The following is an 18,922-nucleotide window of genomic DNA, read 5'->3' on the forward strand; positions in this document are numbered from 1 at the left end:
GTTTTCATTACCTTCAGCACCTGTTTGAGCAGCTCTTTCACTGCCTGCAAGATCAACCAAATTCTGCAGGAGATGAAAATAAACCTTTAGGAAGTGTAACTTGAAATAATAAAATCCAAAGTACTGGAAGAACATTTTTAACCCATGGTTTATCTGAACACCCCATCTGTTTCCTTGTTTCTCACCTCACTATTTAAGCCTTCCCTTGTCTGAGTCAAACTGAGCTCAACATCTTGTTCCTTCTTTATAATACCTCCTCCATAATGCTGCCAGAATAGGTTCACTTTCCTACACAAAGTTCGAAATCTTACCATGGTGAATACGATTCTTTATAATCCGGCACTTGTGTTGCTCTAGCCTCATTTCTGTCCATCAGTTACTCTTAACTCTGGCTGAACTACGGACTATGCCCTCCACACCATGCACAGCTACCCTTTGCCATTCCCTGTGTTTCGCTGATTCTGATGTTCTAGTCTGCCCCTACTCTTCCTTCACGACCAAAGGCAACTGCCACCTTCCCAGTGTAGCTTTGTCAACTTGATCCTTCCTTCCCTATACCGTGAATGAATTGACCTTTCAACGGTGTACCCAGAGGTCTTTATAGATATGACTGGTTATTATAGCACTTACTGTGTTGAGCTAGTTATTTGCGTCTCTGACCACACTGTAGCATCTTTAAAACCATGGGCCTCTCTTCCATTTCACAAATATTGTTGGAAAGAACTGACTGCCTGTCGTGCTGCAGGCAGCACGTTAGGTGCTAGGGATACGGCAGCGCAACAGGCAAATGAGGACCCTGCTCTCAGCTTATGTTCTGCACAGGGTGGGACTCGGGGAGGAGGAAGTTAGTGAGAGGAGAGAAAAAGACAAACAAATAAGAAACATAGCATGTTAAGCGTAATACAGACAATTTAAACAGAGTGTTAGAAGTGGGAAGAGGAAAGGACAGGACAGGCTCTTTGGGCAGGATGGCAGGGGAAGTCCCCCAATTCAGCTAAGATCTGGAAGGACGGAGAAGAGGGAGCCAGCCCTGCAAAGACCAAGGGAACCATACTCCAGATTAAAGAACAACCAGCACACCAGTCACAAAGCAGAAATGAGCTTGGTGTGTTCAAGAAATGGAAAGGGCAGTGTGGCAGAGTTGGTGAAGGAGAGATGGGACAAGATAGGGTACAGAAGCGGGTTTTTGGGATGCAATGGGAAGCCATTGGACGGCTTTGACAAGAGTGACATGCTTGACTGAACTTCCTCAAGGGTCACCTGGGCCCCTGGGGGGCAAACAGATTGGAGAGGGGCAAGACCGTAGCCAGGAGCCCAGTTAGGAGGCTGGGGCAGGAATGTGAATGGAGACAAGGCGGCCTGGACTAGGGAGGTTGCCATGGAGACAGTAAGTATGGAGGGATGTCTTCTTTACTCTTTTAATCTCAGAGCCCAGTCCTGGGCTCAGAACACTGTAAAGCCTCCGCAAATATTCTTAATGCATTAAAAGAAAGTCAAAGATTTAAATTATTTGTCTCTGTGGAGACCTCCAGTGATGAGCAGGTGATTACACACTTCTGCTTTGGAGTCCTGTCTCAGATACTTCTTTCTTTAAAACATTCAAAGAAGTCTCACCTTTCCTGTGTAGTATCTACCACAGATGGCCTAGATACATAATAAAGGGGTGAAGTGGTGGTGAAGGCAGCATGAACTTAGGTATAAAGATGGGAATAAGCATTAGTGTTCAAAGATACCAAGTGGCCCAACCTATCCTTAAGAGAGGAGTGCACATGGAGCAGAAGGACGTCAAGTTAGACTGGTTAAGAGTGGCCAGATCTTGTCCAAGGAAGTGACACGACACAAGCTTAGTGACATCAGAAATCTGCATAACAGACTGAAGAAGCAAAACCAGGTCATGGGGGCCAGGTCCAGGGGAATGATACAGTAATTCAAGAGATGAGGACTTGAGTATGACACCCATGGAATGCTAAAGGGTAGCATCAATAAAAAACGGGGATGACGGGACAAAAGAGAAGGCAGAAAAAGATGAGGTGAAACTGACTTGGGTTTCCAGCCTAGGTGACCAGGATAACACTGATAATACTGGAAAAAAGGAATATTCACCATGGTAGGAAGAAATAACTTGGTTTTAGACACACTAAAATTTGAGATATCAGTGAGACACACCATTATAACAATCTTTAGGAAGATATGAATTAGAACTCAGAGCTCTAGACAAAATAAATATATGGCTGTCATCAAAAGACAAATGTGAACCAAATGTCAGAGGGCAACGGGGAAGTAAGAAAGGCCACAGAACACGCCTGAGTTTTTGTTAGAAAGGTAGGGAAAAGAAGCCACAGAAGGGAACAGAGACGGAGCAGAGCTAAGAGAACCTGGATATTATTCTCCCAGAAAGGCCAGGAGACACTCAGAGACTCCCTCCAAAGAGCCAGAAAATGACTCTGGGGAAGACTTCTTTCCAAGAAGATACTTAGAGTGAGCGGGAGGCTGGAGGGCTGGACTTGATGATATCTAAGGTCGCCAGATAATAGAACATCAAAGAACACAAGAAAAGTCACCAAATGGATCACTGAATATGTCAAGAGTATTAAAGCTACATTATTAAGAGAAAAGTTAAAAATTGCAGTGAAATATCACAGGCCAGGTTTGGAAAACAAAACAGAAGTTAGGTTTTGTGGGGTTTTTTATTGTTAAACTGAAGAAAGAATAGGCTATTATAATAGACATTATACTGTGTAGTAAAATAACTGGGGTGAACTAGAATTAGATACTTGAGTGATTTTTCAAAATCTCAAAGTGAATAAACATATTATAGATTTACTCGTTTTTTCCCTGAAGTTTTCAAATAAAATAATCTTTATTTTTTAAAGATTGGCATCTGAGCTAACATCTGTTACCAATCTTCCCCCCCACTTCTTCTTTTCCCCAAAGCCCCCCAGCACACAGTTGTATATTCTAGTTGTAGTAGGTCCTTCTGGCTGTGCTATGTGGGACACCACCTCAGCGTGACCTGATGAGCAGTGCTGGGTCCGCACCCAGGATCCAAAGTGGCGAAACCCCAGGCCTCCAAAGCAGCATGAGAACTCAACCTCTTGGCCACGGGGCCAGCTCCCAAACAGAATAATCTTAAATCATATCCCACATCAAGCTAAAGAATTTAGGTCCTGAAGACAGAGAATAAAGTAATAATGGTAAGGAATAGGAAGGAAGCACAAAAACAGAGAGAATTGATACAGCGCAGCAAGAAGGAAATGGGAGGTTTACTTATGTGGTAAGGAGTGTTTGCATAATGCTTATGTTCACTCATTCAACAAACAGGTATTGAATATAAACTACATACGATGTGTTGGGGCTATAAAGATGAATTAGACATTACTCTTCCCTTCAAGCGATTTACAGTCTAAAACATTGTGCTCATGGACGGGGTGGGTGGAGCAAAATGGCGGGGTGAGGTGACCTGGGACTCGCTCCCCTCCAAACTACAACAAAGGACTGAAAAAAAACTGAATTTCAGCTAATAAACCTAATGCCAGGAGATCAGAGACCTAGAGTATCAAAAAGACGGAGGACAGAGACCCTGCTGCTGGCCTCAGAGGAGCTGGAACAGGGTAGGAGAGAACTTCGCTCCCTCCCCTAGAGTCTGGGATCACTGCCGCAGGTGAGGGAAGGAGTCGGGGAGGGGCCACGTGACCGGGGGATTGCCCAGGACTCCTGCCGCCGGTATAGTGGAAACCCGCTGATGGGGGAAAGCTTCCGTGTGTGGGGACCCCATAAACCCAGGGCCTCAGGAGACCAGAAAACAGAACTGATCCAAATCCAGATCGGCGAGCCAGAAAAACAGCCCCTCCCCCTGGCAAACAATGCTGGGTGCTGCCATCTTGTCCGAAGGCGGAGAGCTCAAAACACGTGGCTCTCAACCCCCATATAGTGGCAACAGGCTGTAACTGCAACTCAATTCTACCACCATGTGAAAAAACCGCTCCTCTACCATCCAGCAATTTATAAAAGCTCCAGACCAGAAGGAAAACAATAAAAACACAGAATTAAGTCCTGAGAACTTAGAAATAGGTAAACTAAGTGAAAATGAGTTCAGAGCAGCTATAATCAAAAAACCCAATGAGATAGAGAGAAAGATAGAGAAACAAGCCAACGAGTTCTGGAGTTACTTCACAAAAGAGATTGAAATTATAAAGAAGAATCAAACAGAATAACTAGAGATGAAAAACACAATGGACCAGATAAAACAGAATACGGACTCCCTGAATGCCTGTGTAGACACCAGAGAGGAGCAAATTAGCATAATTGAAGATATACAGGCCGAATGGCTCCAGACAGAGGAAGAAAGAGAACTAAGAGTTAAAAAAAATGAGGAAAATCTCTGAGAGATAGCGGATTCAATGAGAAGAAAGAATTTATGGATAATAGGAATTCCCAAGAACGTGGAAAAGGAAAATGGAGCAGAAAGTGTTCTTAATGAAATTATAGAAGAGAACTACCCAAATCTAGGGATTGAGGGAGAAATGTGTGTAGAGGAAGCTTTCAGATCTCCTAGATTTGTCAATGTGAAAAGACCTACTGCAAGGCATATAGTAGTACAAATGGCAAAAATGAAAGACAAAGAAAGAATACTCAGGGCAGCAAGACAGAAGTAAATAACCTACAAAGGAACTCCTATCAGACTTTCAGCAGATTTCTCTGCAGAAACTTTACAAGCTAGGAGAGAATGGAGTGACATATTCAAAACTTTAAAAGATAAAAATCTTTAGCCAAGAATACTCTATCCAGCAAGAATATCCTTCAGATGTGAGGGAGAAATTAAATCTTTTCCAGACAAACAAAAGTTAAGGGAATTTGTAACCAAAAGTCCTCCACTACAAGAAATCCTCAAGAAGGCTCTCATACCTGAAAAAAGAAAAAAGGGAGAAAGGGGACACAATCCACAGAGTAGGGAGACAGATAAATAGAACCAGAATAGGATAGCAAATATTCACCTATAGCATTAGGACAAAGGTAAGGAAACTACCAAAGCAAAGTGGATCTTATCACTCTAACTACAAACTCATAACACGAGTTGGAATAAGAAATGAAAATAACGGGGCTGGCCCTATGGCCAAGTGGTTAAGTTCGCGTGCTCTGCTGCAGGCGGCCCAGTGTTTTGTTGGTTCAAATTCTGGGCGCAGACATGGCACTGCTCATCAAATCACGCTGAGGCAGCGTCCCACATGCCACAACTAGAAGGACCCACAACGAAGAATATACAACTATGTACTGGGGGGCTTTGGGGAGAAAAAGGAAAAAAATAAAATCTTAAAAAAAAAAAGAAATGAAAATAATAATTTAGGAGGGGAAGAGCAAAGGGACTAAATTAGTCTAGGCCAAGTAAGTAAGAGACCACCAGAGAATAGACTATATTATACACGAGATTCAAAATACAAACTTCAGGGTAGACACTAAACTAAAAAACACAACAAAGCCACAAAACATAAATAAGGAAAAAGCTAAGAAACCCAGCATAAGAAAGTGCAGTATTAAATGGGTAGGCTAAAGCACACAGGAAGACAAACACAGGAAAACCAGATAACGAGCAACAGATTGACAGCATTAAGTCCACATGAATCAATAATCACTCTCAATGTAAATGGACTGAACTCTCCAATAAAAAGACACAGAGTGGCAAAATGAATTAAAGAACAAGATCCAACAATTTGTTGCCTCCAGGAAACACACCTCAGCCTCAAGGACAAACACAGGTTCAGAGTGAAAGGGTGGAGGACAATACTTCAAGCTAATAGCAAGCAAAAAAAAACCAGGTGTTGCAATTCCTATATCAGACAAAGCAGATTTCAAAATAAGACAGGTAAAGAGAGACACAGAGGGACAATATATAATGATCAAAGGGACACTTCATGAAGAAGAAATAACACTTATAAATATCTATGCACCCAACACAGGAGCACCAAGATTCATAAAGCAACTATTAACAGACCTAAAGGAAGATGTTAAAAACAACACAATAATAGTAGGGGACCTCAACACCCCACTCACATCAATGGACAGATCATCCAGACAGAAAATCAACAAGGAAATAGTGGAGCTAAATGAAAAAACAATTGGGCTTAATAGACATATATAGATCACTTCATCCTAAAACAGCAGAATACACATTCTTCTCAAGTGCAAATGGAATATTCTCAAGGATAGACCATATGTTGCCAAACAAGGCAAGCCTCTACAAATTTAAAAAAAATTGAAATAATAACAAGCATCTTCTCCGATCATAATGCTATAAGGCTAGAAATTAATTAGGAGAAAAAAGCTGAGAAAGGCACAAAGATGTGGAGCCTAAACAATACACTACTGAACAAGCAATGGATCGTTGAAGAAATTAAAGAAGAAAAAATACCTAGAAACAAATGAAAATGATAACATGCCATACAAACTCATATGGGATACAGCAAAAGCTGTGTTAAGAGGAAAATTCACTGCAATACAGGCACATCTTAACAAACAAGAAAAATCCCAAATAAGCAATCTTAAACTACACCTAACTGAACTAGAGAAAGAAGAACAAACAAAGCCCAAAGTCAGCAGAAGGAGAGAAATAATAAAAATCAGAGCAGAAATAAATACTATTGAAACAAAAAAGGCAGTAGAAAGGATCAACGAAACAAAGAGTTGGTTCTTTGAGAAGATAAATAAAATTGACAAACCCCTAGCCAGACTTACAAATAAAAAACGGGAGAAAGCTCAAATAAACAAAAGCAGAAATGAAAGAGGAGAAATAACAACAGACTCTGCAGAAATACAACGGATTATAAGAGAATACTATGAAAAACTCTATGCTAACAGAATGGATAACCTAGAGGAAATGGATAAATTCTTAGACTCCTACAATCTCCCAAAGCTCACTCAAGAAGAAGCAGACAATTTGAACAGACCAATCACAAGGCAAGAGATTGAAACAGCAATCAAAAACATCCCAAAGAATAAAACCCCAGGACCAGATGGCTTTCCTGGGGAATTCTACCAAACTTTCAGAGAGGATTTAATACCTATCCTTTTCAAGCTATTCCAAAAAATTAGGGAGGATGGAACACTTCCTAACACATTCTATGAGGCCAATATCACGCTGATACCAAAGCCTGACAAGGACACCACGAAAAAAGAGAACTGCAGGCCAATATCACTGATGAACATAGATGCAAAAATTCTAAACAAAATTTTGGCAACCCGAATTCAGCAATTCATCAAAAGGATCATACATCATGATCAGGTGGGATTCATACCAGGGACACAGGGATGGTTCAACATCCGCAAATCAATCAACGTGATACACCACATCAACAAACTGAGGAATAAAAACCACATGATCATCTCAATAGATGCAGAGAAGGCATTTGACAAGATCCAACAGCCATTTATGATAAAAACTCTGAACAAAATGGGCATAGAAGGGAACTATCTCAACATAATAAAGGCCATATATGACAAACCCACAGCCAACATCATACTCAATGGGCAAAAACTGAGCACCATCCCCATGAAAACAGGACGAGACATGTATCATCACTTATTTAACACAGTACTGTACACACTTATTTAACACAGTACTGGAAGTCCTGGCCAGAGCAATCAGGCAAGACAAAGGAATAAAAGGAATCCAAATAGGGAGGGAAGAAGTGAAACTCTCGCTGTTTGCAGATGACATGATCTTATATATAGAAAACCCCAAAGAATCCATTGGAAAACTCTTAGAAGTAATCAACAACTACAGCAAAGTTGCAGGGTATAAAACCAATTTGCATAAATCAGTAGCATTTCCATATTCTAACAACGAACTAACAGAAAAAGAACTCAAGAACACAATACCATTCACAAAAGCAACAAAAAGAATAAAATACCTTAGGGTAAATTTAACTAAGGAAGTGAAGGACCTATATAATGAAAATTACAAGGCCTTTTTGAGAGAATTGGATGACGACATAAGGAGATGGAAAGACATTCCATGTACATGGATTGGAAGAATAAACATCGTTAGAATGTCCGTTCTACCTAAAGCAATCTACAGATTCAACACCATCCCAATCAGAATCCCAATGACATTCTTTACAGAATTAGAACAAAGAATCCTAAAATTTATATGGGGCAACAAAAGACCCCAAATTGCTCAAGCAATCCTGAGAAAAAAGAACAAAACGGGAGGCATTACAATCCCTGACTTCAAAACTTACCACAAAGCTACAGTAATCAAAACAGCATGGTACTGGTACAAAAACAGGTGCACAGATCAATGGAACAGAATTGAAAGCCCAGAAATAAAACCATACACCTATGGACAGCTTATCTTCGACAAAGGAGCAGAGTGCATACAATGGAGAAAAGAAAGTCTTTTCAACAAATGGTGCTGGGAAAACTGGAAAGCCATATGTAAAAGAATGAAAATTGACCATTCTTTTTCACCATTCACCAAAATAAACTCAAAATGGATCAAAGACCTAAAGGTGACACCTGAAACCAGAAGGCTTCTGGAAGAAAACGTAGGCAGTACGCTCTTTGACATCAGTATTAAAAGGATCTTTTCGGACACCATGTCTACTCAGAGAAGGGAAACAATAGAAAGAATAAACAAATGGGACTTCATTAGACTAAAGAGCTTCTTCAAGGCAAATGAAAACAGGATTGAAACAAAAAAACAACCCACTAACTGGGAAAAAATATTTGCAAGTCATATACCTGACAAAGGCTTAATATCCATAATATATAAAGAACTCTCACAACTCAACAACAAAAAATCAAACAACCCGATCAAAAAATGGGCTGGAGACATGAACAGACATTTCTCCAAAGAAGATATACGGATGGCCAATAGGCACATGAAAAGATGCTCATCATCACTGATCATCAGGGAAATGCAAATCAAAACTACACTAAGATATCACCTTACACCCATTAGAATGACAAAAATATCTAAATCTAATATTAACAAATGTTGGAGAGGTTGTGGAGAGAATGGAACCCTCATACACTGCTGGTGGGAATGCAAACTAGTGCAGCCACTATGGAAAACAGTATGGAGATTCCTCAAAAAATTAAAAATAGAACTACCATACGATCCAGCCATTCCACTACTGGATATCTATCCAAAGAGCTTGAAGTCAGCAATTCCAAAAGTCCTATGCACCCCAATGTTCACTGCAGCATTATTTACAATAGCCAAGATATGGAAGCAACCTAAGTGCCCATCAACAGATGAATGGATAAAGAAGATGTGGTATATATATATACAATGGAATACTACTCAGATGCAAAACAGAACAAAATCATCCCATTTGCAACAACATGGATGGACCTTGAGGGAATTATGTTAAGTGAAATAAGCCAGTTAGAGAAGGATAATCTCTGATTCACTCCACTCACATGAGGAATTTAAAAATGTAGACAAAGAGACCAGATTAGTGGCCACCAGGGGAAAGGTGGGGTGGGGGGTGGGCACAAAGGCTGAAGTGGTGCACCTACAACACGAATGACAAACAGTAATGTACAACTGAAATTTCACAAGATTGTAACCTATCATTAACTCAATAAAAAATAAATAAATAAATAAATAAATTCAACCCACCATTTGGGAGAAAAATTGCAATTAAGGGGGAACAAAAAGTCCCAGTATCTACGGACTGTTAAAATTAAATGATAAGAAAGACCACAATGGTTTCTCCTGTTGCAATAAATTCTTCAGATCTGTAGAATGCCGCAAACCCCCTCAATTCATTTTAATTTGCTTTCACTGACACGCATGTCCAACAGAACAGTAAGAAAAAAGAAAAAGAAAGAAAGAAACTACCTTGGGGGAAAAATAAAGTTTATTGGAAGAAACACTCCATTTGAAAACAAAAAGAAACTCTGGGTGAATCAGCATATGATCCAACACAACTTGGAGGATGCATGGGAAGGCCTGTGCTGTAAACCAAAGAGAGTGCCATCTACAGAATGCATACTTTGAATACATCGTCAACAGTGGCAACATTTCCATCGGTTAAATAAATGTAATTTTTTTTCATTAAAAAAAATAAAAACCATAAAACATTGTGCTCATAATATAAAACGTATTTTTTTATTGTACTTAAGAACGAACTTGAATATGTGATTTATTTTTTAACCATCCCATCTAGGTTTCTGTTGATCTCACAAGTCTCAATTCTACTGGCTGAGACTAAGTTAAAAAAAAATCACCAAATTCCAAGATTACTTTAAGTTTTAAATGTAGATTGGAAAAAAAAACCCAAATCCTCTTTCGTTACTGGTTAGGAAAGGCCTCAACTCCTACAACCATTACATCTAAATTTTAGGAGATGGCAGCCATAACATAACAGGAAGAAAGACCCCCGAATTTTTCCTATATTTTAACTAGTTATCTCATGCTACCGATAAGAATAAACTACCAATTTATAGATGTTTTTCCCTATTTAGTTAACAGTTCTTATGAAACCAAACATCCAGCAGCTGAATTAAATTTTGCTTTGGCCCATAGAGTACATTAGCAGGGTTTACCAATACTCACCAAATGGGACACCTTGACAGATCCTTCACAATTAGAGGGTTCACCTTTCTCTCTACTTTCCAAAATCTAGACAGAAAAGGCAACTTGTAGAAAAATTAGTGTCTTCTTAATTGGAAAGACCAAGTAGAGAGAGAATTACCCACCATCCTAAAAATGGTATGAGAACGACTGCTCCTTTGATTCATCTTTGTGATTCCATAGTGTCTGTTCTCTGTAAAAATGAGTCATATTTCAGCGGCATATATTAAAATCCAAAGAAAAACATTAACTTTTACTGTAGCTTAAAAGTGAAAAGTGTGATTTGAAGCCTAAATACATTCAAGTGAATAGTTTTTACTATTCTACAAGTGTTTTGAGGAAATACAGCATAAAGTCTTACTTTCTCCCTTTGTGATCCACTTCAAAGCCATTTCTGGTGTATAAACAACTTCTTCTGTGAGATCAGCCACATATACATTCCTCTGAAACAAGGTTAATGATGGGAAGAGTAGAGAAATAGAAGTCACTTAAAAGTGTGCATCTCAAGAGAAGGTGCAAACTATTACAGAATTAATTTGTAGAAGTTAAAAGTAGAAAATGGAGAATATTACTCTGTATAAAAATAAGAAGTAAATCTATGATATTTACAATTTATATCCTATACCAAAGCACACCAAATTCTAACCTGATACTTCCATCTTGTTCTTTTGAGGCCCTTACACAAAAATATTACAACTGTCAACATTTCAAAATGATACACATCACTTAAAAGATGATCTCATAAACATTTAAGAAAGAAAACAAAAAACAAATCACAGAAACAGGAGACATTTTAAAAAATAATGGAAAGTAAAGGTTAATGTTCATGAACTATAATCCCAATAAGTAACTGTATTGTTTGAGCCACTGTTACTCACATTGAAGTCTTCCCGAATTATCAAAGGCTTCATTTTTTGAGTGTCACAGAGTAAGTCTGTAATGGTTTCATTGTATATCTCCATGTAGGACACACGTAAGAGAAATTCCCTATCAGGAAACTAGGGGAAAACATATGTAAAAACATCAGAGATCACCCAGTTATGAAAACCTAATACTGAATGTTGATGTGCTCATAATAAACATTAAAATATTCTTTGAGAAGTTATCTTTGTAAAACAAACAAAAAAAATCCTATGGTTCTATATTGACAAAAGTAAACACAAAAATATAAAAGCATTGGGGCTGGCCCCGTGGCTGAGTGGTTAAGTTCGCGTGCTCCGCTGCAGGCGGCCCAGTGTTTCGTTAGTTCGAATCCTGGGCGCGGACATGGCACTGCTCATCAGACCACGCTGAGGCAGCATCCCACATGCCACAACTAGAAGAACCCACAACGAAGAATACACAACTATGTACCGGGGGGCTTTGGGGAGAAAAAGGAAAAAATAAAATCTTTAAAAAAAAAAAAAGAAATATAAAAGCATTGTTTCAGAAATAATGAAAAGTATGGCATCATAAAATTCGAAGAAGAGGGTGCCCAGTCCAACTCTCTAAGCTTAAAATAAAACCCTACAAACAGATGTTCAATTCAAATAAGAACATTAAAAATCATTAAAACAGTAAGGAAAAAACAAATTGAAAACCCGCCTTAACTGATTAGGTTGCCTATCCTGGTCTTCTCACCACATCTACCCTCTCCTGCTCCTGAACGATCACGGACAGCTCCTCAAAGGCAGGGTTAAGATTTCTTGTTCCTCAATGCCTGCTTTGTGACAGGAGCAGCACTGCTTCAGGATTCAAGGGAAAGAATGAAAGGACTCTAAGCTCTAAAGCAAGGCTGTGGGGAAAGCAAATGTACGCTATGCCTTTCTTCCTTCCCCGTGGATAATCGAAAGAGAACTGTAAACCTGCTTCCTTCCACCATGACAAGAGGTGACTGCTTTTACCCGTATGTACCGGAAATTTGGCTATTTACCTTCTTAATTTTTTGGAAAATGTCATGAATTGCCCTGGGTATTACTCCCAAATAATCTTTTGAACCCATCATGGTATATGTTTTTCCTGAAGCAGTCTGCCCATAGGCAAATACAGTACCTGGGGACACAAAAACACACACACACAAAGATTGAAAAAGCATCGAGAGTATGTAAAACTATCAATACTGTTGAACACACACCCAAGACTAAATAAAACGTTTCTGCAGTGGATACAAACCATTGTAGCCTTGTATGGCAGAATCTATGATTGGTACTGCGATTTCCTCATACACATTTTTAGTAGATTCATCACTGTCAAAGACACGATCTAAAAAAAAAACCACACAAGTTAAACTAAACAAATCAACTGTGTTTTCACTTTGAATTAGTAGCTGCCCAAAGAAATAAAATTGTCAGGATATGGTATGATAAAATATTTAACTCACAATATTTTCTTCAACTTATTGGTCCTCTGAAAATACACTTCTCTATAAAGTAAAATGTGCTGGTTCTCACACAAAAAAACACAAGTCAGCTATCTTATGTGCTTTCAAGAGGCAGTGAGGCATAGTGGCTGAACCTGGGGATCTGGAATCAGACTGCCTGCAAATCCTGGTTCTGTCACTTACAAGCTATGTGACCTCGGGCAACGTGGATGATGTCTCTGTGCCTCACTTCCCTAACCTGTAAAGTGAATATATATTATCTTCCTTAGAGAATTACTGTGAACATATGGTTAATACTTAGGAAATGCAAACTATTACTATTCTTTGAGAAATTTTAGTGTTTATAACATATCTAGCAAGAAGGCCTGGCTCAAACTAAACCAAGAAACACAGACAATTGGAAGAAAAGCACCGAGCCAAGCTGAAGTGTTACAGAGAACAGCTGGTTGGCTGGCTGCTGAGGGCTGGGGTTAGGTAGCACTTGCCATGATGAATCCACCAGTCCAGGATGTGGTCTCTCCTTTGTTGGTGCATCAAAAATGGACCACTCTCTCAGTGATGGGCTCACATTAGAAAGCCCCCAAGAAATGGATTTGTCAGTCAGGAGGGAAATGTATCAACTGTCTTGAGAAATTCAGTGCTCACACGGCTTGCACCATGACCAACATCTGCACTTGCAGGTAGAACCCTATGGGAAACCAAAGTGCCATCTGAATGCTGCCAGGGGTCAGGAGTTCAGGGCAAGGAGAGATGGCAGGATGATTCAAATCTTAATACCAGCTGCTTCAGACAGGTAGGTGAGTCCAAACCCCTTGTGAGCATACACAGCTACTGAGAACCTGCAGCACTTGAGTCAGAATGCCTGTGTATCCCTTGTTCTTGGTTTTATCATCTCTGGAACATACTGTTCTACCTTTTAAAAATTTATGTTGATACTATCAAATAGTCCTTTACCAGGAATCATTTTCTATTCTATACATCTTTACTCTAAAGGCTTAGATATTGGCTTTCTAGCATAACACTAAGTCAACAACCTAATCACTCTCACTCCTAAGGTTGTTGAGGGGACCTTACTGTGCTTTGTGGTGCCTACGTGGCAGCATGGCAGTGTGGCTGGAACACAGATCTGACTCCTCCATTTGCTGGCTGTGTGATTTGCGTTTCAGTTCCTCATTAAAATGGGAAGGTACCTATCACATGGGCTTGTTAGGAGGATTAAATGAGTTAATATATATGAGGTGCTTAGAACAGTGTCCGGCACATGGTCAGCACTATACAGAATGTGCTAAATCAATACACAAATCAGCCTGGCCAACCTTGAGGGCCTCCAAGTCCTTTTGCCCTAGCTAGCTCTCGCTCATCCTACAGGTGCCGGGTACCTAAGCTAGTTAGATCCCCTGCTAGAAACTCCCACAAAGCCATGTCATCATAAGTGTAATTAGTAGTCTAAAGTCTTTCTTCCCACCATATGACAAGCTCCACAAAAGGGGCAGTAGGTACCCGCTGTATTCTAGCCAAGAAGGAATATCTTCACTATTTATTCTTTAAAGAGTTTTCTTGAAAATAATTGTGGAAAGAATATACCTAACTGAAAGATCTTAAAGATGACTTGACATTAAGCAACATATTTTGGGCTTACGGAGTCTTAGGCCACAAATACACTAATGAATAAGAGGAAAAATGTTAGTTTCAGTCATAAGGCATTATGACTGTAACTGTGTTTTAAACATCAATTCATTATCTTACTTATCATAAAGGATGGATGAGCAATTTTTCAAATCTTCCACTGAAGCAGTTTACAGACGGCTTAGTCTTATCTTTAATGTCAAATCCAGTATTCTGGATAAGCCTTTTGTACTCTTAAAAGGAAAAGGATAATATGTTTACTTTTGATGCTATTATAAGCTTACCAAAATTGAAGGATTTACTTCCATCAACTTGATAAATAGCATTATTGTCAGTTTTCCAGTAAACTTGCGTATCTTCTCCAAGAGCTTCTTCTCTAAAAGAATAAAAACAGTGCATTTTATAACTAGTTTTGAAGTCTGTTATATGAAAGATAATTTAAAAGATTTCGTCTTCTGAAGAATATTTTAAAGGATGGTAATGACCTATACTATAATTGGGAGAAATGTGGAAAGTCCACCTTTAAGGGGTCACCACTCTTCAATGGGGCTTCCCTGACCTCCTGCCCTCTCACCGGAGCGTCCCTGGGAAGGTCTTCACGCCCTTCCCCCACCCAGCACTGTATGCTGAAAAGATACATTCAAACGCAACTCCGATTATCCTTCTTGCTTAACATCTTTCAAAACCATCCGAAATCCTCAACACACGGCACGTGAGACTTCGATCATGTTTATTTCTCTCTTCAACCTTTGCTTCCTCTGACTTCCTATATACACCCTAACTCAAGACAAATCAACTATCTGAAGGTTCCCCCAAGAGAAGAGATTTAATCCCTCTGTGCCTGGAATACCCCGACTTCCGTTTCCATCAAGTAACGTAACTATTCTTTCTCCCTGAAAAGTGTCAGGACTTTCCTGACACCAGCCCTGCCCGTCTCCCACGCCGTCATCTCGCTGTGGGGCTAATGACCCCTCCGGCACACTCCCCACCTGCCCGTCACAGCACCTGTCACAGTGTCGTGATGGTTTTGTTCCGGAGCTGTCTTCTAACGCATTAGATAATGAGCTCCTAGACAAGAGGGAAGTCCTCGTCTTGATATTCCCCTTTATTTAACACAGTAACATTTAACACATATTTCTCAAATGCAAAAATGTGTTAGTATTCTGAGGGAGGGGCAGAGACTAGAGAAGCAAACAGACATCATTTCTTGCCCTTCCTGCTCTCTCTATAGGGTTCATGACCTCTGTGTCTCCTCCTCTAGAATGTAAGATCCACGGGGCAACGACGGTAGTGTCTACACTGTACCAAAAGGAAAGAATTCCAAATGGGCGAATATCAGGCTCGCAGCGTCCTGAACGCTGAGCCAGCCGCCGCCGGAGCGAAGCCTGGGCGCAGCGAGCAGCCTGGGCCTCGCGCCCCGGGACACCGGGCGGCCGGGCCAGCGGCCAGCGCGCAGGGAGCCGGCTGCGCAGCGTCGAGAGAAGCCCCGGCCGACCCGTCTCTCGCCCGGGCCGGGACCGCGCACCAAGGGCGAGCGGCCGAGCTGCCGACGGCCTACCTGCTGTTGAGCGGCCGCAGGCGCACGCACACGGCCACCGCCGCCTCCTCCTCCATCCCGCCGAGCGCCGGCCGGCTCGACGCCGGCGCAGCCTTAAAGGTCAAAATTTCCGCGACGCCGCGTCTGATTGGGCGGCGGCCCCGTGGCGTCACGCGTCGTCCCCTGCGTCCCCGGACGCTCGCCGCGGGGGAGGCGCGTTTCCAGCGTCTGGAGCAGAGGCGGCCACGGGGCGCGGAGGGCGGCTGTCCTGGCGGCAGCGGAGACGACGGCCGTCTGCTGGAAGCCTCTGGAGGGCGGGCAGCCGGTACGAACGCCGTCCGTCGCCCATCCTTGAAGACTTCGCAATCGGTGGGAAAACACGGCAGAGAAATTTTTTTCCACAATCAAAAGAGAATTACCACCTTTAAGCAGTCATACTTTTTCCTGTTTTAATCTAAAACCCTTAAAACGACAAGAGTTGAAAGTTACTACCCAGCCCAGAAACAAAAGAATCTTGTGCTCCTTAGAAACTGTGAGTTTTAGGTTTTTCCTCTTTCTTTTTGTTTGAACTCCTGTTCCCATTGGCTGTAAGTTCCTAAAAGGTTGACTTAGGAAAAGAATTATTGAAGAGTGGAAAAACTCACTTAGTAATGAGCTCAAACTTTTATTAGCGAAAGTGGAAAAGTGATTCTGAATTCTTTCCCAGAAATAGTGCTTGGTTTTCCTTTGTTTTAAATATGTATCCCAGTAAAGTATTAACATTTTCTTTAGGCAATTTCATTTCCTTTCAGTCCTTTTCTTAGTTGATTTAAGAAGCATCAAGAATTATCTCCTTTCTCTCACCAAAAACATGACCTGCAGTTGCTAATAATTGTTCGTTGTTTAGGAGTAGAAAACACTATTGATTTAATAAAACTATTTTGGAAGGTAATTCGGCAATATCAAAAATTGGAAGGCGCATGTACCCTTTATGCGAGCAATTCTGCTTTTAAGAATGTATACATATATTTGAATGACTGTGCAAGGACATGTATATCAGGCTATCAGTTACAGCATTGTTGACAGTAGCAAATGACTGAAAACACATTAAATGCCAATAAATATGTTAAGTGGTTGACATTGTCAAGGAAAATAATCCATAATCAATCTATAAATGAAAATTTGGGTGAGTTTATTCTGAGCTTAAATCTGAGGATTATAACCCAGGGCCTTTCTTCCCAAAGGAAGAAAGGGCACCAAAGAAGTGGGGTGCACAGAGTGGTTATATACCCCCAGAGAGGATGTTTCACATAGGATTGAAATGTCCCTTTTACCGTAGTCGCGAGACTGCTCTGTCCGCACAGCGATTGATGGAAACAGCAGGTAGGTCTTCTGTCTCAGTGAACGCAGCAGGGTGGCAGTCTGTTGTCTCCAGCTGAGTGGTCACAGGTGAGCTGGGTGGTCAAAGGTGAGTGCAGCAATCAGTTCCTAGCCTAAGGAAAGATGCTTATCCCTAAGGAAATGCCAATGTGGGGGGAAGTTGCACCTTTATCTCGAGGGCCTTTGTTCTTGCCACAGGAAATGTCTAAGCAGATATGCAATGCGTGCTCAACAGCCACAGTCAGGCCCTTTTGGAAAAAACAAGGTCAGGCCGAATTAGGTTTATACCAAATGGCTTGCTCATATACTCCAATATATCCTATTGCTTGCCATTTTTATTTGTCAAACACAAGCTGGGAATGTAGTCTCGCTTTCTGGTTGGAAAGAGGAGAGTGGATTTTGGTGGACTGCCATCAGCCTCTGCAACACTCTGACTACCTTAGATTTTCTCTGTAACCTAGGTTGCTTTTCCCTTCCTCTCATACATCTGTATTCTATTTGACACTCATCCATACTCAATTTTAGCAAGTTTCTTTTTTTATGAAGATGTCATAGACTTATTGAAGCTGAAAGGAACCTTAGAAATATTCTCATACAATTTTCTCATTTTGTGGATGGGACAATGGTGAATTACAAGATAAATGATTTTCTAGTGTGGCATAGCTTATAAATGGTGGAGTTGGACTGACCCAAGCCAGTACAGTTTCCATCTGCCACTGAACTCCTGTGTAACCATGACTAAAAGGAAAGGGACACTATGTGTGTAATCATTGCAGATAATTGTTGCAAGATTAAAGACTTGTGCTTTTGAAATTAAACACTGTTTATCTATTAAACAAAAATTACTCCTGTTGAAGGGGATGGAATGATATAAATATACATTGCAATTAATTTTATATGAAATTCATAAAGTAAGTGAGCACAGGTAAGTATTTCAAATTCATGTATATTTGTAATACCAGGAGCTCTCTGACCCCTAAAATTTGCACCATAATCAAGAACTGCCAAACACTATGTGAGGCCATGCCTCCCTCTGGAAGGACCACGGTGCCCTCTGCAGCTTTAGCAGAAATGAATACAGTTTGGGGGAAAAAATAATGAGAACACCAACATGCAAGTATGTGCAATTAACATGCCTCAGAAATTCACTTTACCTTCTTGAATTGAATGAAGATATTTATGTAAAGATCATATTTTAAGCAAAGTATACTACAGCCTGTATAGCAGGTACCTATTTATATAAAAAGATATGCAATACAGAAAAAGATACATATAGGTCCATATCTACAGATTAATTTGAGGGTAACACTCTAGGAAATGGCACAGTTGCCTTTGGCGAGACAAACTGGCACTCAGGGATCAGATGTGGGAATATTTACTTTTCACTGTGCTTCTTCTTGTACTACTTAAATTTTTTATCATATGCATGTATTAATCTTTCAGGCAAGAAAAAAGTTAATCA

The 18,922-nt window shown here is 40.5% G+C and overlaps 1 pseudogene; it reads right to left on the reverse strand.

The window, feature by feature from the left end:
• The window catches only part of LOC139044161 (centromere-associated protein E-like), an 80,049-nt pseudogene extending 63,812 nt beyond the window's left edge, over window positions 1-16,237 (reverse strand).
• Window positions 16,238-18,922: the final 2,685 nt, after the last annotated feature.

This window comes from Equus asinus, unplaced genomic scaffold (genome assembly GCF_041296235.1).
Source record: "Equus asinus isolate D_3611 breed Donkey unplaced genomic scaffold, EquAss-T2T_v2 contig_645, whole genome shotgun sequence".
NCBI classification, from domain to species: Eukaryota; Metazoa; Chordata; class Mammalia; order Perissodactyla; family Equidae; genus Equus; species Equus asinus.